Source organism: Choloepus didactylus, chromosome 17 (genome assembly GCF_015220235.1).
Source record: "Choloepus didactylus isolate mChoDid1 chromosome 17, mChoDid1.pri, whole genome shotgun sequence".
Classification (NCBI taxonomy): Eukaryota; Metazoa; Chordata; class Mammalia; order Pilosa; family Megalonychidae; genus Choloepus; species Choloepus didactylus.
This window is the reverse complement of record NC_051323.1, coordinates 32,230,924-32,257,275: the sequence shown is the minus strand read 5'-3', so window position 1 is coordinate 32,257,275 and position 26,352 is coordinate 32,230,924. Positions and strand designations below refer to the sequence as shown.

The 26,352-nt window shown below is 40.8% G+C and overlaps 1 long non-coding RNA gene across 1 annotated transcript in view; it reads right to left on the bottom strand.

The window, feature by feature from the left end:
• Nucleotides 1-26,352, bottom strand: part of LOC119512726 — a 60,954-nt gene that overhangs the window by 29,741 nt on the left and 4,861 nt on the right. Inside the window, exon 2 of the long non-coding RNA XR_005212449.1 lies at nt 11,568-11,711. This is a non-coding gene — a long non-coding RNA (uncharacterized LOC119512726). The remainder of the gene's footprint in view (nt 1-11,567; nt 11,712-26,352) is intronic.

Sequence of the window (26,352 nt, the reverse complement as noted above, 5' to 3'; positions counted from 1 at the left end):
GGCAATTCTCTTTGTCCTTATTTATGCCTTCCTGTATAGACATTTCACTATAGTTCCCAAATGCTGACAATAGTATGTCTACAATACAATTGTCTCATAGATTAATTAGTGCCCTCTGAAGTACTGAAAATAAGTAACCATGTATAATACTTGTCATAATAACTCTCAAGTAATCACATTTTTTGATTACCCAAATCTTTCAGTTATCTGATTTTCCTGGCAAAGGGTTGACCCTCCTGTGAGAGAATGAAACGTTTATGATGGGTGCAGGCCCTTCTGCCTGGGCAGCAAACAGAGCCCAGAGCTTCCTTCTTCACTACAGCTATACATCATAATGGAGAGACTCCTGCAAACTTTGTGATAATTCATACAACAGAAATGAGGAGCTTGGATTTGTGTGGGTGCATACTCAAAAAGCATTTTTCAGAAGTCTATGGAATATGGGATACTTGTCCTCTCTGGATTAGATAGTTCTTTGATTCTTGTGATCACTATGGTATAGAAATCACAGGACTCACAAGACAGAGCCCCACTAAGGGGTTTCATTCTGCCCTAATTCTCTATACCAAGCAATATCCAGTTATCACCCACTGTGGGTGAGGGATTCTTCAATGGACCAAGTGGTCTTGAACCTAAAACTGTGGTAGGGTGGCTTACCTGGATGGGGTAGCAGCTGAGTGGCTTTGATCACCATCTAAAGCTAATGCCTTGGAGGAAAAACTGTGACTTTTGGCCAAAGGAAAGTAAAGGGGGAGAACATTTGATTCCTTTTAATACCTTTCCTGGGTAGAGACTAGGGCCAATAGTAACATCCAGTCACAACTTCCCTTCTCTTTATTTAGAATATGAGTTTCTCCCCCAAAGATTTATCAAGATATTAACATCAAATGAGCAATCACTCATGATAGCTAAACAAATAGACCTTAGCATGGGATTTACAGATATCACATGTTCTTGCTTCATGCCTGTATGTTTGGAAGGGGCACACAGGCCTTCAACACACCTTAGTTAAAGATGATGGATATCACCAATCTGTTGCTCTCCTTTACTTCTCTTGAGAAGTGGGAGATGGGTCCATGTCCCATTTAAAGGACAGGCCAGAGTATCTGGCATAAAAATAATATTTTCATATTGACCTTAAGCCTGCTATTGTCCACAAAAGGAAGGGCCAAGCCACATGCCGAGAGCTGGCACTTACAAGTGTGCAAGACAATTAATTGTTTGGACAATTTGTTCTCTTTGGCTCTGGAGATGGAATTGGTAATTAAGCAACCACAGTGGTCTATGAGTCAGAGAATGAGGGTCGTAATAATTCACAGAATGACAGAATTTCAGGATTTTGTGGCTGAATGGGACATTAGGGAACGTCAAATCCAGTAATTAGGGAACCACTAATCCAGTGACTTGTAAACCTTTTTTAATTGTGGACCTTTTTTGTTCAGTTTTGAAACAAAATTTTACATAGACCCACTGTATAACATCTTCTAATAATGGAACTGATCTGGCAGAAGTAGATACCCAAGTCTCTGAAGATTAAACAGCTTAAAAATTGCTGATTAGTAAAATACCCCTCATTTCACACAGATAAGTACTGAGATGCTTTGTCCAGGGTCCCACATAGAGAGAGTGGCTAGGAGAAGACTAGAAACTCATCTACTGAACTGCAGTCTACCACCTGCTCCTTCTCTAAGGCAGAGCTATCTTTCCAGGAAAGACTCTAGAATTGAGGAGAACCAGGGTCTACAATCCCCAGCCACATGAGCAGCCAAATACCAATAGTTGGATGTGCAGTATTAGTTATAGCAGCAGCTGCTGCAGCAGTGATAGTAACAGTAAACCTGGTAGTAGCAGCGGCAGGACTAGCAGCAGCAAGGGCACCTCATCTTCACAATGTTAAAGGTCGCACATGCTATCATTTGCTACTCAGATCAATGGTGCAAGGTAGATAGAGACGAACATCATTATCCTCATTTTACAGATGAGGAAACAGGTCCAGGAAGGTTAAGTGACGTACCTGCTCAAGGTTATTTGCACTCAGTGGCAGAACTGGGTCATCAAGTTCCAAGTCCTATGCTCTTTTCCCTTCTCCATAATGCTCTCATTCTATTTTGAATACCAAACTCTCCCAATTTCCTTCATTTCCCTAAAAACAGGAGTGAAAACCCAGCTCATCCAAGAAAGTAGCCATTCTGCTTGGCATTCCATCAACAGTTTTAAATTGAGAGCATTGCGAGCCTCTACAATGAGGACCTACAGCTGGCTGGTCGACTGAAAAAGTCCATTAAAGCCTGGAACTGCAAATATCCATCCATAAATACTTTAAACATTTTATTTTAACTTGGAACTTATAAAAGTAGATTCTTTGCCAATCTTTGATCTAGACCTAAGCTTTTTCTTTGAATCAGCTGTTTGGCATTCAAGTTGTCGTTCTTGCACAAACCACACTCATAATTTACATCAGCTACATCTTCCAATCTCAGTTTCTTTAAAGTGGGGTGAGAACTAAGAGACACTTGCACAGCAGTCTGGATGTCAAATGATTATTTGATATTTTTATGATCTTCTCCCCAATTCTTTGCAGATGTGTCACGCATGCCTAATTCCACAGCACACTTTTTTTAGTGTCGTGCTTTCATCAAGTGGTCCCAGAGTGCACATTTCAATTACAGAAGAACAACTCCCTTATTTTTGCAGTCATCTTTCATCAGTGACCAAATATTCAACAAAATCACACAATAATCATAACAAGAACAACCAGTATAAATCCCTTGGAAAACAAGGACGTGGGACTATTGGTTAGCAAATAACTCCACTGGTGGTGGTGGAGGGGCAACGGTGTACCAAAGAGTAACCTCCTAGCACACGGGTCCATCAAGCTGTGTGCATGGTTTGTATATTTTACAGAGCTAATAGGGAGCTCCACTTAATCCAGCAAGTTGTTAGGCAGAGGTCTGTCCAAAGAGCTTGTCCTGAAGACTGCATTAACCGGCCCGATTACATTACTTTGCAGATGTACTGGGAACCTGTTTCATTGGTACATATTCTGTTCCACAGATGGCCCAAGCTCTTGGAAAATGAAGACCTGTTTCTTCATTTTTAAAATCCTCTGCTTCTCTTCACCTATTGCAATGATTAATATGGGACACTTCATCTAGTAGGTCCTCAAAGAAATGTCTTTGTCCAGAACATTGGGATGAGGAGAGCAGACACTGCTTAGGAAAAATGTATCCCGAGTTTGGTCAATTACATGTTACATGGTGCTTAGCTTCTTGGAAGGCCTCACTGAGTATGTGAGATGGTAGATGTGAAGGTACTTTGGAAACCAGTGCAAAATATGATATAAAGTTTAGCCTAGGTACTATTATTAGCATTTCATTTTCCCCGGCAATGCCCTTTCTCTGTCTGCACCCCACACACTTCTCCCAGGAATCACTTCCAGTCACGGTCCATTTCTGGTCACATGTTTAGATATTCTAGGACTACAATCTGAAGGGGGCAAGTGAAGGGGACAACAAGACCTTCACTGTTTTATTTTAACTTGGAATTTATAAAAGTAGATTCTTTGCCAATCTTTGATCTAGACCTAAGATCAGGCTGTGATTAAGCTTCACAAGCCTCATCTATCTTAGGATGTCCTGAAAGACACGCCAAGTTGGAAGCTTTGGTGAGCACCCAGCATCAGAAACTGTAGAGGAAGGAGAAAGCATGTCCTGTAACTGGGATCCATACAAATTCTCTACTACCTGGAAATGGTCCACTTGAAAAATGGCAATATTTTTGCATGCCAGCCTCAAAGTCCCTGCTCAAAGAATGCTTGTAGCAAAACTGTATTTCCTCTTTGAGGGTTTTCTGAAGAATGCATTTAGGTAGGAGCTAGCCTTTTTCTAGAAACACTGAGGGCTATCCATCAATCTACCAGCAAGCCACTCATCAAGTTCACTCGACAAAGGGTTAGGGCAGCAAGCCCCCACAATAATGTGGAAACAGAAATATTACAAAGTAAAGGCTTATAAAATAATAAAGACTCTACTTACTCCAGATACCTCCCTGTGCCTTTGGCAAAATACCTTAAGCATTCCACATACGGCGGGCATTGTCTTTATAAGATGGCACCTCATAAAATGGTATTAAATATCACCAACGGGGCTTCATATTTCATCCAGCAGGGTTTAGGCCAGGCATGTTCTATATCACACATTATTAGAATGACATCTGCTTTGCAAGTTGTGTACCCAGGAGCCTACCCGGATCACTCATTTCAACACTCATTCTCGAGGCTTCTGTGCCTTCATAATGCCTAATATGTTTAACTCATTTTGAACAGCAGTCTAAAGCCTGCCACGGCCCTCTGGCCAAAACTGTAGCTGTCAGACAATGGAGCCAGCTATCAAACATTCCTCATTTATCATTAGTGGTGATGCAATTGTACAGAAAAACGTGCCCACTGTACTGAGAGGCTGTCAATTGTTCCCCCCTATAAAACTCCTCTCCTCAAATAGGGGCATTTCTCTGTGGAAGCCTTTCCATTACATTCCGCTCCTTTTCCCACAACACTGAATTTATAATGCAAAGAAAATGGGGAACATATATTCATCCAAATGGCCTCTCTGCTACGAGACGAATAAGGAGATCGTCAATGGCGGCGACAGAGCAGGGCTGCACATGCCGTTGGGGAAAATTAATAGAATCAGCCCAGAAAGAACAAAAAGGAAGAGAAAGAAGGAAAAATCACCCACAGGTTTTGTGCTGAGGTTGAATCTTGAATAATCAAAGAGCCCACTGGAAAGTTGGAATCCTCTTTGGAATTACTGTTTTCCCACCAGAGTAGGATGTAGAGAACACAAACCTGCCTTTGGAGGCAAGTTCTCTAACTTTCCCTCTTCATTGGAGTCCTGCCAACAAGCTTTCTTGTGGGTTTTTTTTCCCCACCTGTAAAGTGGGCTTCCTGAGTCAGCTTCCAACCCCAGAGGTCACCCAAATCTTCACTGTTGTTTACAGCACACTCACGGAGCGTCTTTATACTAAATACATATATACATATATAAGGTTAGATGGTAGGTAGTCCTGGCAACGATTGACGTAGTTATTATTGGCCTTATGATTACTATTAGGATTTCGAAGTTCGGCCCTTAGCATTTTATGCCTTCTCCACCCACGGGGTGGGGGGTGGGGTTGGGGCTTCCTCCCACTCAAGCACTGTAGCTGCCCCCTTGTGATTCTGCTGGGAGAAAAATGGACTCAATTAAATGCATTTGAAATGCCTCTAGCTCTTTGCCAGGGTCTTCAAAGAGAGTGTAAGAGCAGTTATAGTAATGATAACACATGCTTATTGACTTCAAAGGGAGACACCTGGTGCATGGATTTATTCCCACGATATCTCTGTCAGAGCAAAGTTATTATCCCATTTTAGAGATGGGAAAACAGTGCCTTGCCCGAGGCCATGGATAGGAATCAGTCCCAGAAAGAGAAGGAAAGCCTGGCCATGGGCTTCTGGTTCTTCCTCAAGTTCAAGCCATTTTCTTTCCAGCAACAACAAATTTCATCCTCAGAAATAAACAAACTTCAGGGTAACTAGAAACAGCCACTACGGCCAAAAAGAAATAATCCATTTCACACTCCCTGTAAGGACATCAAATTGTCTGTGGAGTGGTTTAAAGAATGGAGGGGAGAAGAATTGCTCTCCACCTGCCCCTTTTTCTCCAGAGCCAAATCCTGCCTTTATCCACAGTATAGTGTGCCCGCCAGGTGGGTAGGCTGGAGCAGAACAGGGCAGTGGAAACCAGTCCATTGGTGAACATACCCTATTCAGTCTGGGATTTAAAGGAGTGTGATTAATTTCCCTGACATCCCACCACCTTGGTGTTTCCCTAGCTTTTGGAGAACCCTCTCCTTCCTGTATGGGGAAACACACCAACGAGGTGAGCTCTACAGCCCAGGTGAGTTCTGTAGGTAAATGTGTACAACTCCCTGCATGTTCTTCAAAGTTCACCCTGGCCAACTTGCACAACTTCCTACACAGTTTGCCACATATTTTCTAATCTCTAGACCAGGGGGTTGCCAATCCAATTTTTCTCATTTCCATAACTATGCTTCTCCAGTTCTAGAACTCTTCCTCTTTTTCTCTCCCAGTCATTTCCAGGAGCTCACACATCATCAACTGAACAACTTCTCTGCCTCAGTATTTTTCCTCTAAAATCAGACTTTACTACAAAATACTTGCCCTGGAAACACATGATGATTAACTGTCCTCTTGGTTATAATCTCAAAATACAGTCTCTAGGTTCTCTAATCTTTTTTAATTTTCCTTTCCTTCCCTCTAAATCACCCTTCACCTTTTTTCACCTGCTTTCTGACAGTGATCCAGGGTTATGCATTCACAGCATGTTCTTCATCTGATGCTCACAGGGAATTTATGGTTTCTAGTGGAGTTGTTCTACAGAAGACTTGATCAACTTTAATATTTGTCTTATATCCTTTGGCACTGTTCATTCCAACTCAAGGCAGGCAACTTAGCCCTCCAACTGATTGGAGATAAATGAGTCAATTTAATTCAATTCAAAAGTACTACAGTACCGTGTAATTCGTTAACACTGGAGGTATATAAGACACTGTTCCTCTCCTTAAGGAGCATGCAGTTTAGTTAGAGAGATACAAAGAATGCCTGTGAGCTCGATTATAGCACTGCAGAGCAATAAAATGGTAAAGTCTAAGGAAACAATCATAATAATAAAAGGTCAGAAGAGTGGGCTATATGGACAAGGATGGAAAGGTGGTATTTTACCTCCTTAAGTGGCCAAATCTCAAAGGTATTGTAGGATATGGACAATTAGGAGGGATGGTTGAGACATTTCAACTGGAAGTGACAGCAGGTTCAAAAGCCATGAATAAGGTCATTGCCTTTAAGTCACTTGTAGAAATGGAAAGGAAGAATTGTGGGGTCGGTCAAATTTATTTGCTCATTACCTTAGTCACGGCTTGGAAGAACTTTCTATCACTTTCTCATGCAACCATCATTGCTCCTCATTGGTTCAACTACATAAAATTGGGGAACAAAGTAGCAAATGAATTTCCACTGGACTGGTGGCTTTTGGCAGAGTATTTGTTTTTTGGCCACTGTAAAAATGACTCTAGTCACCTCCACAAATGGGAGTAACACAAAGTCAAAGGGATCACTGGTGGAACCTTCTGATAGCAGAAAACAACTTGCATCTTCCCCACAGTCACTCCTTTTCTGCCTTCTGGAGCTCTCTAGGTCAAGCTGTGCTGCAACAGCATTGCCACAGCAAGGTTTAGTGAAGATGCTCAATATTGACTGGGTATTTCTGTGTGATTGTCCACCTCAACAAAGCCATGAAACTTTGATTTTACTGCCTTCACCTCGCTAAGCTGTTCAGTCTTTACTCCTTCACTCCTATGGGTGATAACATGATGGCACGTAAGTGCCCACTCCAACCCAACCACTCCCCCACTCCCACCAACTCCTTCCTTTCCAATCCCCAAGGCTTTTCTCTCAGCTGTCTGTGTTGGGAAGAAAAAAAAAAAAGCACAACAGACTACATGTTGAGGTGCTCACTGAAGGAGTGTTTGCAATTTATTAGAGGATAATTCCTAAATTCAAATTCAGAACAGCAATGTATCTCTAATGGTGACATTTCAGACACTGTAACAAGTTGTTAGAATAGCTCTTGGGGACTGGGTGGGGGTTCTTGTAGCTGTTCTTAATTCTTCCTATGTGAGTAGCACTTACCCTGCCTAATTATAAACCCAGCCTTTATCTCAGAACCCATCTTTACTTAGAAAGGTAAAGATCTAGGAAGTTGTAAGCCTCATGAGGACCAGGATTTTGTCTGATGGTTACTTCCCGATATCCTAAGGCTATCAGTCCACATTTGACCAGCCTCTCCACGTGCTTCAGGCTGGGCTCCGGAGAGAGCTTATTCTAGCCCTGGGAAATATTAAGTTACAGACTTCCCTGGCCTCGGAAATCCCTCCATCTGTTGCACAAGCTTTTTCAATGTCTTCCTGGCAGTCATTTTCAATTTTCATGACAGAAAAAAAAAAAAAAGAAAGAAAGAAAAGAAAAAAAAAAAAAGAAGTTGTGGTCTGTGCCACAACTTGAAGTTTCATTTAATGTCAATCCTGATGCGTGAGCTGTACAATAACTCCGAGTTGGAGGTGCATTTTTTATATTGAAGGTGAGAGACCAATTAGTAGCTCTAACTCCTTAAGCAGATGGTTATCATATGATAGTGGCGCCTGTCCTGTCCTTTGCCATTAGGAAGTCATCTTTTCCCTAATATCTTTCTCTACAAAGGAAGGATATTATGCAGACAGATTGCATGGCCTAGACACCTCTGTGAAGTGGAGTTTATAGCAGGACATGTGGAGCTGGGGAATCTTTTTTGTTTTTGTTTTTTTAATTATTGGTCAGATTCAGCACCCAGAAAACTGGCTGCAGGATAAAATGCAAGGGAATAATTTCAGATGCAGGCAGAGGCACCAAGGAGATAAAATTTGTAGGTTCTGGACTTCACCCTAAACTGGAAATGGTAAGCATGACTCAGTTGGCCCTCAACTTCCTGCAAGGCAGCCTTCCTTTTTGTGGCTTGGAAACCCAAGATAAAGGGGAAATAACATGGATTTTGACCAGAGAGAGCTGGGTTTGAATTCCAGTTCTGTCCTTTACAAGTTAGGTGATCTGAATCCATTTACTGCACCTCCCCAGCCTCAGTGTCCTATCCTGCCAAACTGGACTGATGCCAGAAGTGGGGATTAAGTGAAATTCTAAGAAAAAAATCACAATGCCTGTAACTCTTGCCTTCCCCCAAATAATGAGGCTGAGAGGAAGGGCACCAGGCCTTTACTCAGCAAGAAGCTGGGGACAAAGCATAAAGTCATCTGGATACCCTTCTTTTTTACACAGTGCAGTTGTTAAGAGCCCAGACTTAGGAGTCTGGTTAACATGGCTTGGAATCCTGGCCCCACCAGTTGTTGAGTGTGAGATCTCAGGCAGGATATGTAACCATTCTGAACTTCAATGCCCTCATCTGTAAAATGGGGTAAGACCCACCTTGTTCATAGGAGTAACACAATGATTAAAGGAGACAGTTCACATAAAGAACTTAGCAGAGTGCCTGGACCATGGTGGGCATATGTTTTTTTTCCCTTCCCTTCCTCTTCCCTTCCTTCTTTCTCCTTGTCTTTCTCCTCCTTTACCTGTTCCTTTAACTCCTTTACTTGTTCATCTTCATCTACTTTTTGACACACTCCAAGCCCCTATCATTCTCAGTAATCCAGAATGGACTGCAGCAGCACTGCTGCCCCCATGTTTTCCTTTGTGCTCGGAGAGCCAGTGCTCCATTCTCTAGGTAAAGAAATAAAGGAGAGGGAAGTCTTTGAACAAGCCAAGGGGTTGCTGTTAGCCAGGCAGGTCCTTGGTCCTGATTTCATGTCCTGTCCCTCTTGCTGGTCCCAGTTTCCTCACCTTTAAAGTGAGAGAATGGCCTCGGGTCTCCTATAGCTCTAACAGACCAAGACCCATGTAGTCCCCTCCTCCGAAGTTTCCCTTCCTTTCTAGACATCAAAGCTCCATTTAGGGGTCACATTCTAGCTCATAGACATAGCACAGTGCCCTGGACTATTTCCCAGATGTTTACTGAATAAACAAACAAATGCATGTTGCAGGTGAAACACTCAGACAGGATTTCTTGGGTGTCTGCTCTTGTCCCCATGACTTGGTCAACTCTGTCCTGGTCGCTCATTCTGAACCTTGATGGTCTCCAAGTGCAAGCAGCATAGTCGAGCATTTATTCTCCACCATCTACTTCAAGGCAAAATGGTGTTTTATTTATAGCTAGAACCTTACTGCCTAGCTCAGTACCTGGCAGTTTACAAGCATTTCATAAAAGGCTCTCCAAAACTTCAATGATTAAATGATGAAATACTTAAAGGAAAATCTCAGTTAGCAACTGGATAGTAAATCACCATATTCTATACAGCATCTAAACTGGATACAAAGTTTGGTAGGTGCTCAAAAACACATGGTGGGCCTTATATTACAAACTTTACCTCTATATTTATGATGAAATTCTTCTGTCCTGGGGGAGGTACTGAGGGATGGTCTTCAACAAAATCCCAAAGCTAGAACTCTTCCTAAGGCCAACAAGACAAGGCTCATCATGTGAATGACTCTTGAAAGGATTGTGGAAAGAAAGAAAGTTGCTCTTCCTTGGTTGTAAAAAATGATCTAACACCCATATGATGCATATAATTGAGCAGGCAGAAACCCTTTCCTCACTACCCACCACCAAGAAACTCCCCTTCATCATTGATATACATACATACCCCACCTTTTTGATGACTTGCCTCCTTTAAGGACATCCCTGACATTCAGCATGCTTTCCCTTCTATAAAATGTCAGAGTTTTGGGGGCTGGGAGAGAGAAGATGGCAAAGATTTGGTTCCCTCCCCACCTTGTATCCTGTACCTGCTCAAGAGAGAGTTTGAAATCTCTAGGGATGGGTCTATCTAAAGTAGTCATCAGCATAGTTATCATCACTACCTTCTTCTCCTTTTCCTCCTCCTCTTTCATCTCATCTCTGGGTATACGTCTTCAACAAATGATGCCAAAGCATGTGCTGCAAACAGGTTCCCAGCTCCTGGGTTTGAGTAATTGCCCATTCAAAATAGCCCTGAAAAACATCCTGGCCCTTGTTGGAACAGGTACAGATCTCTGACCACAGGGGAAACATCATCCCTGCTTATTCTTGACCTGCAAGCCCAACTTGCTCTTCTCCTTTTTGAAGGAGGCCACCAAGGCTCAGGCACTTCTCCAACTGAAAAGTGAGATCTTGTGAGTGATGAGGAAACTCCTGAGCCCGATTAAATATTGAGTAAGAGAGTTCATTGATTGACTTTCCCTCAGTAAAACAAGGTTTGGAATGAAGCCCCTGGAATGCCACACCCTCTAGTCTGCTGGGGGTGGGGTGGGGGTTCCTCTTAAAGGCAGGGCCATTATAATTAACTGGGTGATCCCACAGAAAGCATACATGCAATGAAAAGCACTGCAAGTATCACCCCTTTGCATATCTGCTAAAAGCCAGATGGGCAATCTGGGGGTTAAACCAGGATCAGCAGACCAAGGACGCCAATCCTGCCCGTGGCTACCACCAGTCAAGTCTGCTGCTGAGGGTTTTAGACTCAGCTGGTACTTTCAACTCAGCACAGTCGTTTTTAAAGAAAGAATCCCTCAAATACAGTGGCATCAAACTGGTAATTCTGAAGTGTGTTTGCCTCTGCAATTAACCAATTATTCCCCTATCTTTAAGGGTGTAAAGAAAGAATATATTAGCAGATCAGTAATCAAGCAAATTCCATTTTTTTCTTTCTTTCTTATAGATTATATCTGTTTACTTGAGTAAATTTTCAAATTGTAAAAAACAATAAATGATTCTTTGAGCTTTTTTTTCCTACCCAGGATCAATGTAAAAAATGATGGGAGCTATATGCCTTTGGTATCTATGTACACAGTGCTGGGCCACTGTGCTGAGGGCTTTGGACACACTCACCAATTTAATCTTGGATTGTTTCATCTTCATAGGAGGTCAAGGTTGGAAGAGTTGGCCTTTTAGGGCTGCTCCTGAGTTTCATTTTTTTCTGATATGATTAGGCCATTTTCTCCTCATTTCTTCCTGTTATTAAGTCCTCATATGCTGTTTAAAAAGGTAAAATCAAGATATATATTTAGAGTGTGTATGTTTCCAAATTTATGCAACTTTTCCCAAATTGTCCCCATTGTTATTAACTTGATGCTCTTTCAATGACCACATTATAGGATTGCTCCAGAATTTATGTAATAAATTCAGAATATCACTATAAAACCTTCTATCCATACTTTTATACATTCGTCCCAATATTTCAGTAGGACACATTCCTGAAAATGGGGTTTCTAGGTCATGGGATATGTACAGCTTAAATTTTGATAGTAACAAACATGCTTTTAAAAAGTTTATACAATTTACAATCCCACCAATTCTAGATGAGAGTGCCCATTTCCCCTGCCATCACCAGCTGCAGCATTTTTTACAATTTATGTTTGCATTTATTTGATTATTAGTGAGAATGAATACTGAGATTAAATGATTAGCCTTAGGGGAAGGTTTAGAACAGTATCTGGCACATCAAAATTTAAAAAGATTTTCTTATTGATAGAGCATCTTTCTCTGTTTGTTGTTCATTATTTGCTCTTCTTTGAATTTCTTTTTCTTATTCTTTGCCTATATTTCCTGCCCAGGATTACTGTAAAAATTGATGGGAACTAAAATTTACTTTATTTCTTTTTCATACTGATTTGTGGAGGTCCTTGCATATTCACTATATTATTCCTTTAAGAAATAAGCAAACTTCTTCCTGTCCTTCATCTTATAATTTAGTTTAATGTTGAGTAGAATTCAGATGGGTGATGTTTTGGTGAGGAAGGGATTTAAAGAAGGAGCAGAATCTGCAAAGACACATGGATTTTAAATGGAGATTGAACTCTGAGAACACAGAGCAGACTTGTGTGGCTGGAGCATCCATGGATATGAAACTAGAAGAGTATTCACACGAAATGGGCCTTAAATGCCATTTTAGGAAATGTGAGTTTTATTCTGAATGTAATGGTAAGCCAACAAGAACTGAAGCACAGAAGAGTGACAGGAGCACCCTGGCAGTCCTTGCTCTAGGTCAGTGTTCTCAAATTGTTTAGGATAAAGACAACACCACCATGTTGCTCAAATCCAGGGGATACCCAGTCACCATTCAGTTCCGCAGGTATAGTGATCCCCTGGAGTTGTACAATGGGAATATTGTTCAAGGACCCTACGGGTAGTGTAATGGTTAATTTCATGTGTCAACCTGGCCAGGTTATGGTGTCCAGTTGTTTGGCAAGAAATCACTGTCCTGAATTTGTACAGTGAGTATATTTCGTAGATGGATTAGCATCTACAGTCAGTTGGTTGCATCTACAGCTCATTTCATCTACAATCAACAAAGGAAATTGACCTCAACAATCAGTTGGAGGTCTAAAAGCACAACTGAGGATTTCAGAAGTCAGGAGGAATTTATTTCTTTTCTTCAGCCAGTCAGCTTCTCATGAGGAATACAACTTCATCTTCAGCAGAGTTTCTAGCTTTCAGCCTATCCTTCAGAGTTCGGGTGTGTCACATTTCAGAATCACCTTTTTCAAGGTTTCCAGCTTATGGCCTGCCCTATGGATTCGGATTTGCCAATCCCCATGATCAAGTGAGCCAATTCCTGTAATAAAGCTCTTTATATATATATGTGTGTGTGTATATATACATATATATACATATATACACACACACACACACACACACACACATATATATACTGTTGGTTCTCTTTCTTTGGACAACGTTGACTAAAACAGAGGGTCTGAATAAAGTCAAGAAATTGCTCTTTCATGTAATTCACTTACACAAAACACTTGGTATCAAATAATAGAGTTTTCAGAGATAAAATAAAAGCCACCCACAGGCTTCCAAAGGTTCATGTACCCAAATGTCAGAAGCTCTACTCTGGAGCCTTTATGCGACATTGGAATTAATTGCTCATGGGACTGGAAACTACAGTACAGTTTGGGTTAAATCAAAATTAGGGTAATTTTAAACTTTCACTTTCAGAACATTGAAATGCATTCTATTCTGGAGAGCAAGTCCATTTCTGGACAGCATTCTAAACCAGTGTTGTCCAAAAGAAATAAAATGCAAGTCAAGAATATGAGCCACAAATGTAATTTTAAGTTATCTAGCAGTCACATTAAAAAGTAAAAATAAACATGTGAAACTAGCTTTTAATGATATATGTCATCTAACCCAATATATTGAAAATACAATCTCTTCAATATGTAATCAGCTAAAAAAAATTGAAAGGATGTAGAGAGATTGGAACTCTATTGTGTTGGTGGGAATGTAAAATGGTGCGGTCTCTGTGAAAAGCAATATAGCAGTTCCTCAAAAAGTTAAATATAGAATTACCATATGACCCATCAATTTCACTTCTAGGTATATACCCAAAAAAGTAAAAACAGGGTATCAAACAGATACTTGTACATCACAGTTCATAACAGCATTATTCACAATAGCCAAAAGGTAGAAACCACCCCAATGTCCATCAACAAATGATTGGATAAACAAAATGTGGTACATACACACAACAGAATATTACTGGGCCTAAGAAAGTATGAAGTTCTGAGATACACTGCAACATGGAAGAAGCTTGAAAATATTATGCTTAGTGAAATAAGCAAGGCACATAAGGACAAATTTTGTATGATGTCATAAGAGATGTCTAGAAAAAGCAAAGTCACAGAAATAGAAAATAGATAGAGTCTACCAGAGGATACAGGGAGAGGAAAGGGGTAGTGCTTGTTTGGAAGCGGGAAAAAAAAGAATCTTCTATGCCCCAAGGCCTGTGCTAGCTGCAAGCAGAGGGGCAGAGATGAACCCAACTCTGCTAGAATTCCTGACCTTTGACAAACTCCTGAAAGGAAGATTGAAAAGTTCTCTGTTACTAGACAGTAAACAAAGGCTAGTGGGGGAGTGAGCATAAATTTTTTTTTTTAAAGTTTAATGAGTAATTTTACATTCCTTTTTCATGCTAAGTCTTTGAAATCTGGTGTGTATTTTACACTTATGTTGCATCCCAATTCTGACTAGCCACGCCTCAAGGGCTCAATAGTCGTATGTTACTAGTGGCTACCAGATTAGACAACATAGTTTTAAATAATCTCGTAACATATCTCTTTCTCTTAACATACTCCATTTCCATTCCAAAATATCTATTTAAACCTAGTTAGGTATCACTAAACATTCTAGTTCTCATCTTATTCCACCAAACTCTCTTCTTAGATATTCTCACTGTAGTATGAATGGAAAACAGTAAATTTTCTCTCCAAGGAGCAATATACTTGAACCTTGGCATCCCATTGCAGAATAGGAAATGTTAAACCCATGGGAAAAAATTCTAAAATCAAGGAAGAAGAGAAAAGTATCTCCTTCAAAGCAGACAGTGTTTCATAAATAACAGTATTAGGGGGACTACTGGGGTCTTCATGGATATACATTATATCCCCAGAATAAAGTTTATTTGGGAGATAGTGAACGACAGGATAACATTAATCCCACTCACATGCCTAAAGAATTAACCAAAACTTCCTGAAAAAAGTAAATTTAAATAGGAGCCGACAAGTTTTATTGACTTGAGGGATAGATGTTAAGATTAAATATGCTCCTCTGAAGAAAAAGAAAAAAACAAAACACAGACTTAAAATGATTCTTATTTCTAACTTTGTAATAATAGCACTTCTTGGTATATCTAAAGCCATTACTAAATAATGCAGAGATCATCCTACGGCCGCATGCCACTGAAAAGCAGCAAATTTACAGGGGTGTCGAGACCAAGAGACTCGGAAACTGGCTCAAGTTCAAAACCCTCGGAACCCTCCATTCTCTCCTTCCAAGTGAGAGGAAGACGTGCTTAGTAGTGTCACGATTTCAGCTATAAGCAGCAGCCTTCTAATTAAAAATAAACCAAGTGCATTATTTCTATTTATAGCATTCCCACAGTTTAGCAGCAATGCGAAGATAGAGAGAGATTCTGGAAGCATATGTTGAAAAATCCCAAATGCATTTGAGAGCATCATTAGAGTAAACAACCTCTGAATGTGTTTCTTTACCACCAATGCCCATCTCCAAAGGGTTTGCCAAGCTGCGATAGGGCAGCATAAACAAAGTTATCTTCAGAAGGAATTATCCAGAAAAGACATGACTACAATTAAGTTAGCAGCTAGAGAGAGCAGTGCTTTTGAATACTGACATTCCCTCCTGCAGTATACTTTCAGTTTTTCCCATTGATATTAGAAAATGGTGGTAGGAGGAGACAGGCAGAGGGGAATTAGGAAAGGGAGGAAGAAAATATCAGAAGGCTTTCTGGGTAGATGCTTCAGTTGAATTTCAACATCAAAAATGTTCAATAAATACTTGCTGAATGAATCTTCCAAAGACCAGTGACCATCTTCTAGGCATTTTGAAGGCATGTAGTATTATGGGATGAAAATACTTCTTATCCACTGTAGCTTGCAGGGTTCCTCCTCCTCGGAGCCATTAACACTGGGGCTGGATAATTCCATGTTGTGGCGGCTATTCTGCAGTGTGGGATGTTTAGCAGCTGCCTGGTCTCTACCAACTAGATGCCACTTGCATTGCCCCCAACCAGTTGTGACAACCAAAAATGACTCCAGACATTGCCAAATGTCCCCATGGGGTGGGGAAGGGGCCAAAATAACCCCTGATTGAGAACCACCGGTGAGTTTTGGTATCATAGGGTATGTCTTCATCCATTCATTTATTTGACAGATCTGACACATGTATTAAGCACTATTCTGTGTCAGGCATGATGGAGGCACTTGTCCCTGCCCTCAAGAAGTTCCCAGGGTAGTGCTGGAGAGAAAGTTTCAAATAAGACTTGAGAGATTGTGGATTGACTCAAAAAAAAAATGGATGTGCACCCCTTTCTGAAGACATTCAGAAAATGTGCATTTAATTGCAACAGAGGTTATACATTTAGAAAAGTTCTCAGAGAAAAGCCCATTAAACTGAGTGAGGGTTTCTGCTCTGCTAGTGGGTTACATATTAAAGATGAATTTGAAGGCCCTCAGAGAAGCGGCGAGCCTGGCCCCTACACAGCTCTGCTGACTTCATAAAAAACAAGGGTGCCATTCTGTGACCCGGGCAGCTCTACAAGAAGATTGTGCAACATGCAGTATGCCTTCGATCCAAATAAACTCCCAGATTATTAAAAGGATGTTTTTCCCTCTCGAGGTCAAGGTATGTCACCAGAGCTTTTTCCCTGTTATTAACCAAGCACTAGATGTACAAGGCTTAGATATTAAAAGGCATTAGCCAAGCATTGTGGCCATCGAGTTTAGAACAAATGCAAAATTGAGGGGAAAGTTGCATTACTTACAAAGCAAGTAAATGGCCTGGAATATTAGACGCTGTGTATACAAACTCATTCAAATTTCTATGGCCGAGTAACAAGAGGTATAGTGAGTTTTCTGAGCACCTGAGGCCAGCCTCTCCCGAGGGTAATTCTAAATAGAAAAATATATACCCACTGACTTACCTTGACCCAGAACTGCCAACAAATTTCTACATTCCTTCAATAATCTGGGTGTTTATTTCCACCAAGAAGCATGGTGCTGGTAGCACAATGAAACAGGCACCTTCCTGAGCTCTTCACCCACCCCCTCACCCCCTTAGGAAGCAGGTAAACCCACCTTGCCCACTCATAGAAAGCTTGCAGGCCTCCATGGAAAGCAATCAGAATATTTACAGAAAATTCAAGTTCAAAAAGTATGTAAACCTAACCCAAGAAAGTATCCAAAGCTAGAATTAGACTGTCTCTATAGGTATTTGTTTTAATTAATTTTATTTACAAATACTCCACATCCACAAAACATGCATTCCCCTTTCCTCCTCCCGCCATCCTCTGATAGCCTCTAATCTGCTTTCTGTCTCTGAATTTGTTATTTCTAAACATCTCTTATGACATTATACGATACGTCCTTATACACCTTGCTTGTTTCACTGAGCATAATGATTTCAAGTTTCTTCCATGTTGCAACATTTCTCAGCACTTCATTCTTTCTCACAGCCAAATAATATTCCATTGCGTATGTGCACCACATTTTTTTATCCATTATTTGTCGATGGACACTTGAGTGATTTCTACCTTATGGCTATTGTGAATAATGCTACTATGAATATTGGTGTACAAGTTTCTGTTTGAAATCCTATTTTCACTTTCTTTGGGTATGTACCTAGAAGTGGAATTGATGGGTCATATGACAATTCAATATTTAACATTTTGCAGAAACGCCATATTGCTTTCCATATTGGCTGTACCATTTTACATCTAGAGTGCTGATTTCTCTACAGCCTTTCCAATGATTGTTTTCCTTTTTATTTATTTATTTATTTTTGTGATAGCCATCCTTGTAGGCGTGAAGTGGCATCTCATCATGGGTTTGATTTGCATTTCTCTAGCAGCTAAAGATGCTGACCATATTTTCATATGTTTACTGACATTTGTGTATCTTTTTTGAAAAAATGCCTGTTCAAGCTCTTTGTCCATTTTCATTGGTTTGTTTCCCTTTTGGTTGTTGCATTATAAAAGTTCTTTATATATTCTGTATATTGAGCCCTTACCCGATATATGGCTTACAACTATTTTCTCCCTTTCTGTAGGTTGTCTTACCACTTTCCTGATAATATCCTGTGATGCATGAAATTTTTAAGTTTGATGAAGTTGAATTTATCTATGTTTTCTTTTGTTGCTCATGTTTTTGGTGTCATATCTAAGAATCCATTACCAAATGTCAGGTCATGAAGATTTGCCCCTATGTTATCTTCTAAGAGTTTTATACTTTTAGCTGAGATAAATTAAAGAAGGCCTAAATAAATGGCAAAAGATCCCATGTACATGGATTGGAAAACTTAGCAATGTTAAGATGTCAATGTCACCCAAAGCAATTTACAAATTCAATGCAATCAAATTCCAGGAGCCATTTTCACATAAATGGAAAAGCCAATCTTCAATTTCATATGGGACTGCAAGAGGCCCTGGCTAGCCAAAACCACTTTGAAAGAGAACCAAGTTGGAGGACTCACATTTCCTGATTTTTAATTGTACTACAAAGCTACAGTAATCCAAACAGTGTAGTACTAGCATAAAGATAGACATACAGACCAATGGAACAGAACTGAAAATTCAGAAATAGACCCACACACCTACAGCCAATTAATTTTCAACAAGGATGCTCTATACATTCAGGGAAGAAAAACAGTTTCTTCAACAAATGGTGTTGGTAAAACTGAAGATCCAGATGCAAAAGAATCAATTTAGAACCTTACCTCACACCATATACAAAATTACCTCAAAATAGATCAAGTGCCTAAATATAAGAGCTAAAACTATAAAACTCCATAGCTTTTGAATGACAATTTTAACACAAATTGAACTGGATGTGCGTGTGTGTATGTATATGTGTGTGTGTGTGTGTGTGTGTGTGTGTGTGTGTGTGTGTGTGTGTGTATATATATATATATGGAGAGAATTATTTTAGGCCAAAATGAGCACCAGGCTTTGTGACACCCTTGTGATGTCCTTTCATTTCAACACTGTTTCTCAGACCAGAGGCCACTGTTTGTACTTATCACATCACTTTTCTTCCCTGTTCCCTATGAAAACAGTCTCTAAAGTTCCAGAATGGGGAAGATGGTGCTGGGACAAATGATGCAGACAGGTTGGAAAACAATTGCTGCTCCCAGATCCAACAGACCCTGAGATGTGCTTGTGAGGTTTCTCTAACTGGGCGCTCTGTGGGGACAGACTGTTCTATTACAGGCTGCCTTTGAAACATTCTCTATCGCTTTAGGAACAGAACCCACCTAACAGGCCTAACTTGGGGTGGGGTGAGGGGGATGCCTTCTCATGGATAGTTTTCATCCAGCTTCCTGAGGACATGGTGGACAGTAGTCTTTTTGACTTTCATTCTTCAGTGGCCCAGACATTGAGAACGACCTTGAAAAGACTCTGAAATCTTCCCCTGATTCTTTATTCTCTTCCGTGTTGCAACTGAGGGGCCAACATTTTCTGAATTCCCTTCCTCATGTGTACTACCTTAACTTGTTATTACTTTTTCAGATTTTTTGAATTTTTAGTGAGGCACTATAAGAAGAGTAAGCTGAAGGGATAACTAATGTTGAAATTTTACCTGCAGCTGTGGGTAGGGGAGATCTGACTGGATGCTCTAAATTATACTTGAAGCTGCCACTACTGACTGCTGGTTGGGGTCCAGCCAGGGACTATATTTCCCAGAAACACTTGCAACCTCTTGGTCTGAACTGGTCCTCACCAGCGGAATGTGAACAGTTTCGAGTTTTGTGTCTTTGGAAACACTTTCTTCCCCTGTTTCCTGTCTCCAAGGCCCTAAGGCATGACAAAACCATAAGATGGAAGAAGCCTGATCCCATATGGTGGAAAGCTGCCTGACAACCAGGAAAACCCACACAAGACTGTTACGTGATGAGAAATAAAGTTCTAGTGTTTTAACCCAGTGAAATTTGGGGAGAGAGGGTATTTGATCAGCATCCTAACATGGTGTTAATCTCATGAATACACCAGGCCAATAGAACATGAAAGAAAGGAGGGGGGAAAAGCTAAACTTAGAGAGTATCCACTTATATTTATTGAGTATCTGGGTCTATAATACTTAGTTACTCTATCCTTGTCCTTTCTTGCAATTTCCCTAGTGTTGTATCAAATTCAATTCCATTCATGAAACTTCCACTGAATGCCTATATTTTGCCAGGTTCTATGCTGGGGTTTTGGAGACAAATGCTCTAGATCTGAAATCACTCTGCTAAAGCATTTGTTTCTTTTAAACCTGTGAATGATCTGACACAAACATTATTTTTGAGCAACAATTATGGGCCAGGCACTGTGCTAGACCCTCCTCCCTCAAGGAGGCCATTCAGCTTCCATTTCCAGCTTCATTCTACCACTTTCTATAAGGAAGAGAGGCTTTGACATGCTCTGACCCATAGAGAAGGTAGAAGAACACATGCAAAAGCTTCTGACAGTTGACAAATTTAAAGCATGGATATTTGAGGATAGACAGTTTGTATCATATTTGTATTTATTTATGCATCTCAGGCTTTGTTGCTTAGTGGTTGCTACTTACATATTCATTTTGCTCCTTTTCTAACTAATAGCTTACTTAAAATCTCATTTTTTAATGTAAAATAAAGCTTTCAGAAGTCCTAATTCAAGTTGGAGTCAAGAGTCCCAGTGTCAGCTTGTGTTTGCTTCTGTAGGCTCCTCCCACTGTGCTGGTCTCCTGCAGAGAATGGTACTTCCTCCAGTCTGTCTCTCAGCCACATGACCTTGTCTTTGGCAGGCCAACTTCCCCCGAGTGCCACGGTGTATCAGACAGCTCAGCAACCAGAATGTGTGTTCTGAGGTTAAACCTTAGACAGGTTCACTGATGTAGCTACATTGCCCAAAAGAGAACCTGGCAAATAATGGGTATTTATTATGTTTAAATGGAATGAAGGAATGAAGGAATGAGAGACGGGTGCCTCATGTTCTTAGGCTGACCACTCAGAAATTTGGTTTCTGCTTTAGGAGAGACATTGGCCAATTTCTCCTCTTAGTGAGAGTGTTTTTCCAGGGGCCTTGAGATTGAACAAACTAATGAAGCAAGAGAATAACAAATAGTTTTACTCTAACCTGCCAAGTTTGATCAACTTATAATAGTTCCTTGGAGCACAGAGTGAGAAGGATATTGAGGCTCAGTAGAGGACTATTACTTAGTCTATTATTAATGGCCACTACACGATGTAGAGAGGTGTGGTGAGATTGCCCCTCCAGCAGATCCTTACAGAGAGCATGGTCCATAGGCAGAGATTGCTGGAACTGTGTGTTCTCAGCTATGAGATCATCAGGTAAGTAAACAAGTTAATAGATATGAAAGCTCATTGAAAAGATGAAAGAAAAGCTATAAAGCTTCAGTGTTGTGGCAATGTAAGCATTTGCTTCTCTGAATGGAGGACAGTGGATCAAATGACCATGGATATTCCTGAATTTCATGAGCATCTAGGCAGGTATGGCCACCCATTAGCCACTCACAACCACCAAGCCCCAGCTTGCAGTACTCATCTGCCTCAGTTTTCCAGCGGTTAAAACACATACCATACAGTAGGGTGGCTTAACAACAGGAATTGACTGGCTTACAGTTTTGAGGCTGGAGGAAGTCCAAAATCAAGGTGTCAACAAAGTGATGCTTTGTCCTCAAAGATTGTGGCATTCTGGGGTTGGCTTCTGGTGATCCTTGGTCCTTGGCTTTTCTGCCACATGGCAATGCACATGATGAGGTCTTCTCTTTTCTCTTCTCGGTTCCATTGACTTCCAGTTTCCTGATTCTCCACCTGGTGATTTTCTCCCAGCAGCCTTCTCTGTAAAGCCTCCAGTAATAAGATTTAAGACCCATTCTGATTCAGTTGGCCACAGCTTAACTAAAAATAACGTCTTTGAAAGTTCCTCTATGCAATGGGTTCACACCCACAGGAATGAATTAAGATTAAGAACATGATTTATTCTGGGGTACATAATTCAACTTACCATCCCATCCCATGCTGGGAGTGTGAGTTGCAATTAATAAGTTGGGTTATTGGAAGCTGGAATGCATTTTGAAATATAATACTTTTTTTTTTTTTTTTTTTTGGTGGCTTTGGTTACCACAAAAGCTGATTCACAGCAAAGTTACAATTAACCTTAAACTTAGGGTCCAGGAAAAGGACATAGGGACATCTAATACAGAAAAAAGGAGGAAAGTAAAAATATTGTTCTTTTCCTTCCATTTTTTTGGTCAAATTCCCAGCCCTAGAAAACATTTTGAAATGGGCTAAGTTATTTTAGCTCCACTTTTACCTTCTTTCCTAGATATCTCTTCTGCCATCTGCTGCTCTTCTCCCCAGAACTCAGTTCCTCCAGGGTATTTTAAATCCTACACTGTTCAGATCCACCTAGACTTATCTTTTCCCCCTCTCCCAACTTCAGTGTTTCATGATGCAAAATATCCTATGCCCTCTAGATTTTAGAAGGAAAGCAAATCTGATGTAGCAGTTTCATACTAATGTGTAAATGATTTATAGCTTCCTATCCTTCCCAGAGGAATTTGCATTTTTAATGGGGTATTATTGAACCAAACCCACTCTCCAGTTAGTAGATTTTCCAGCAGCATCACGGAGCAAAATGAACCTTCAGGAGGAGGTGTGGGAGGGTAAAGTCAAAGAACCATGCCAGTATGCTTGCCCTTTGTCCGTTCCCCCCTTCCTCAAGAAAGCTCGCTGAGGTTGTTACTTTCTGTTCTGCGTAATTTCTTCCCCTGCTTCTGTTTCTGACCTCATACCCTCTCTAAAAGTTCCAAGATTTTAATAGCTGCTTCTGCCAACTTTCTAGGTAAGAGGGGCCTCCATCCATTAAACTCATGGGATATTTGCAAATAGGGTGTTTGTAAGTAGGGGAATGGAGGTATTCATATGCTCCCTCCACACACAGCAAATAAATTAAAAACACAGCAAACCAAGACCCTAAAGATCAACCTGCATATGTGCATGCAATAGAGGGCACGTTTCAGAAGGTTGTGGAAAGAGTAAGGGGCTGGGTCCCTCATCGTTTAAAGATGTGCATAGTTGAAAGTTGTATCTAGAGTTAGTTACTGTGCCTACCTTCTTGTTTTCCTGAATTTTTCAGCATCACCTTTAAGGATAAGAAGATAGGCTAGCCCCTTATGCTGAAAGTATATTAATGTATTTTGATATTCATTTGCCAATTTTGAATTGGATTTCTAACAAATAAAAGAACAATTAAAGATAAAAGGTGTCCTCCCTTAAGCCAAACAAAAATGGACCCAGACAATAGAGAATAATTTGAGCAAAGAAGTAGGTGGAGTCTTCTTAACTCACGGAAGAAAGTTCTCACATGGGAAAGGCCATATAATAAAGTCATGAACTTTTGAGCCTTTGCTTTAAGAACCTTTCATTGGTAACTTCTTTATCGAGAAGCAATAGTAGGGTCACTTTTTGGACATTCCCTCCTACCCTTCCATTCTTTTCCTTTGGTCTCCTTTTCCCTTCTTTGAGTCTTCATACGCCCTCCCTTTCCCACCATGCTTTGCCAAACAGCACCTGGGGCAGCCAGGGGAGCTTGAAAATGATCAAAAAAAAAAAAAAAAAGAGGGAAGCTGGCGATTGGTTGGAGAGACAGTAATGATTTGTAATTGCAATACTTTCATTACTGTCTTTTAGCTCTTTGCAGAGTAATGTCAAGAGCTTCGTCTTTGTAGTGTTATTGGCATTTTTCATCATATTCATGAAGTGTGGGTCAATTTTCTTCAAAAGGCGCACTTCGCCAACTTGCCACAGAGACAGACAGTAATAAATTCTACTAGTGCACTGTGCAGGCTTCGTAGCTGCAAGCAACAATAAAAAGCAATGAGCTGGGTGTCACTAAGTAACTCCAGTTTACACTGTATTTTCTTCTTCTTTTATTGAAAACTCAGAATATGAATTTATTAATGAATACACAGGCATACTTGGGGGGGGGGATGGCAGCCTAAGAGGGGGAGGAGGTGTACTGGGGGGAGGGAGACACCATGTCAATTTATTTGGTATTCACACTGCGTGTCCCTATATTGTATTGTTCCATCATTTCATAGCCAGGCTTACCTTGTTAGGCTGTGGCCCTCCAGAAAAAACCCAGGCTCATATAGCAACACCTTGACGTGGATCTACAGCTGCTCTCGCTGTGGCTGTCTCACCTTTAGCCCCGGCTGTCGACTGCCGCCTTTCATTTTCCGCATTCATACATCAATAAGCTTTGCATGCTGACACCTAATTTTGCAGGCTACTTTGGTTATGGAGGCCGTCTTTTGCATATCACTACCCACCCCCTTCTGACACCTACTGCCTATAAAGGGAAATGAAGAGAAGAGAGGAAGAGGCAGAGGAAAGAGAGAGGAAGAGAGAGCAAGAAAGAGAAAGCAGCTTTTCTTCTCCACCTAATCAGAGATTTCTTTATATTTGTCAAAAGCAGATATGCCAAATCAACTTTAATTGATTCCTCGGTGGCGGCCGCGGATGATTTTTGAAGGACTGGGCTTGTGTTCCCACACACACTGTTGTGTTTCCAACAAAAAGGAGATTTCTCCCACAAATCAAATTTTGATGCCAATTAGTTAGCATTTTCCATTCCAATTAAATTGGAGACTTGGAGACCTTTCTGATTTGGGAAGACTATATATATTTTATATTAAAAATGCTGTTCAGGGCTAATAAGCAAAAAGGGAAGGGCCCTGGGTGGCAGCGGGCAATCCTGGGTGGCAACAGATAGGTATTGTGGGTATTTTCAGCTCCCTTCTCTTGTTTATTTCACAAAGGTTTGTCAAGCCCTTGGCAACCTGTTATATGACATCACAAAGGCTTGTAACTTGCAGTTAGATGGCAAATGTCATTAGAGCTTTGACAACCCCTAAAATGTTATAATCTAGTATTTTTTTCTTACCGTAACCTACCCCCGACACCCCATGAGACCTCATTGTGCAGAAAAGAGAATTGTGGATAAGGGTGAAGGGGAAACGAGATTGATGTAAAAAAGAACAGGCTGTGGCTGGGTTTGAAAGATTATGCAAACAAAACAAACAATGGCACAAAATAAAACATTGAGGGAGGCACCAAAGGCACTAGAGAGATGTCGCTGCGCCTTACACACTCCGTGAGCTCAGGGCTGGGAGGGATACCTGCTAATGACTTGTCATCAAGAATTTCCAAAATTGACTGAATTAAGTATTTATCATGTGTACCGAAGCATTTTAAGAGGAAGAAAATGTCAGTGCAAATCTAGTTGAAATTTTAATTTCATAGTAACTAAAATTGGTTTGAAATACTGCTAGCGATTAGTGTTCCTTTTCCCCCTCTCTTCTCCTTCACGTTCCCAACCTTTCTTTATTTTTCTCTACTTTTATCTTCTAGATGAAATCGGCCTTTAAACAAAAGGCCGTTTTTGGGGGGGCAGCCTTGGGGCAAAGGCGAAGAACGTGAGTGGAAAGTTTGGACTCCAATGGCCAACTTGTAGTGCTGCCACTTCTCTGCCTTATTGTGTGGACAGGGCCTCTCCAGTTCAAAGCCCGGTGCACAGCTGTGTACACACACAGACTCCTGGTGCCCACATCTTGCACCCACCCTGAAGACCTTTTAGGAAATCAGGCGCAGTACTCAATATCTAGATTAGCGTATGCGTGATATTTAGATAGCTCTTAAAACTTTCCAAAGCACATTCTCCTGTTTTCACTCATTTATCCTCAGAACAACCGCATGATGCAGGTAGAGCAGGTTTCCTTGAACATTAAGAGGCTTGGTTAGAACCACCCCGGAAATGAGGGGTGTGGGCCTCGGTGGGATGGCTAGAGGTCACACCTTAGGAATAGGTCAGAGTTGAGTCCCTTCTCCTGCAGGCTGATAGGAATGAGGTCAAAGGAGATAATGTCATCTATTATTATTTTAAAGTCGGATTTCAGCACTATCTGGCTGAACCCAAAGCCAGTCTTCCTTTCACTATAGACAAATTCCTGCCAAAACACTAAATGTTTTCTCATGAGACCTTGGCGTATGCCAGGCACCTTGTGAAGTGCTCTAAATGGATTATCTCATGGAGCCCTCACTACACCTC